This window comes from Penaeus monodon, chromosome 28, assembly GCF_015228065.2.
Source record: "Penaeus monodon isolate SGIC_2016 chromosome 28, NSTDA_Pmon_1, whole genome shotgun sequence".
Lineage (NCBI taxonomy): Eukaryota > Metazoa > Arthropoda > Malacostraca > Decapoda > Penaeidae > Penaeus > Penaeus monodon.
The window spans coordinates 19,400,229-19,401,663 of record NC_051413.1 but is presented as its reverse complement, the minus strand read 5'-3'; positions in this window follow the sequence as shown (position 1 = coordinate 19,401,663).

Below are 1,435 nucleotides of genomic sequence, written 5' to 3'. Positions count from 1 at the left end.
ACCGTCCCACATCTCTTCCCACCTGCTCGATGAAACAGCTAAGCAAATAGTACAAAACTAGTTCCCACGAAATAAGGACCCCATGAAAACGCTGTGGATTAACCTAGGGTAGGGGCCTCCAAAGTGGTCAGTGGGACTGTTCAAGGGGTCAAGAAATGCCTGGGGGTAAAAAAAAAGGTTGATAAACGCCGGGGGAATTCGTAGTTTTGAGCTTGGTGTACAGTTTCCCATACTCATGTGTATGGAAATCAGAGTTTGGTATGCAGTTTTTTTGTTTTTTTTACATTCCTGAGGGTTGATGAGAAATCAAGGATTCTATGATGGTCTAAAAGGTATGAGGACCCTGACCTAGAGAATGACTAAAGAAGAGGTCAACCACCCTCCTATATATAATCTGCTGTCTACTGTGGTGTCCATCTGGACTTACAAGATCTTTCGATGTTTGGAAGACCCTGAAAAGACAAGCAAAATTATGTGCTGAAGGGTGGCCCTATTTGACACCCTTATTATTGATATGCTTGAAATACAACTCAGTGGGGATTGGAAGTTCATATGAAGAAGAGTCTGCCATTTTATAGACCTCACATAGGAACAATGGCCATGCTAGATATCTATCACTGGTTGGGCAGCTGGAAAGTTGTGTATTGGGAATGGCACTAACCAAGTCATGCCCATGGTACAGGCTGCTTATTTACAAATTGGACGTTTGGAAGGTAAAGCATCTAGAAGCATATAGTGGAGGTCATTAGGGGGCTACTTCTCGGTTTTCACTGATAAATCATCCATTCATTTCTGTAACTATATTGGAATGGTCTAACATTAGCCTTAATTTGGAAATGAAATGGATGCTAGTCCCCATAAAGGAGTAGTTATCTTTTTTTTTAGGTGCTGAACCAATAAAACCCATGACAGATTTGCTAAAGCCCTACAGTTTGACAGAAAGAAATTAATCTAAATTCATCAATTAATACAACGAACTGTAAAAAAAAATCAAGATCGTATTTAGAAAATCTAAATAAAATTAGGCAAGTGAGAATTCTTTGTTCATGCCCTGAATTTTGGAGGACCTCTATTTGGGGGACTGATTCACTAAACCCCTGGTGTTTAATTGAATATAAATTAGTATATTATAAACCTTTTTAAAAAACAACTGATATTTGGGGACTGCTTTATTTAACGGGTCAATAGCAAATTTATTTATCTAATAAGATGGAATACAAAAGTAGATACTATTATTTGCTTAATGAGTGAAACAAAACTAATAAACATGTTTCTTTCTTTTTCCATTCAGTAATGTAGTGTTTACATTGATGTCTGTTCAATATCCTATAGTATATATATCCCATATTTTCTAAATACAAATAAAACATCTCAAAAGACTCTCACATGTCTCACATGATATTGTTAATATAACAATTGCTTATGAGATTTTAGA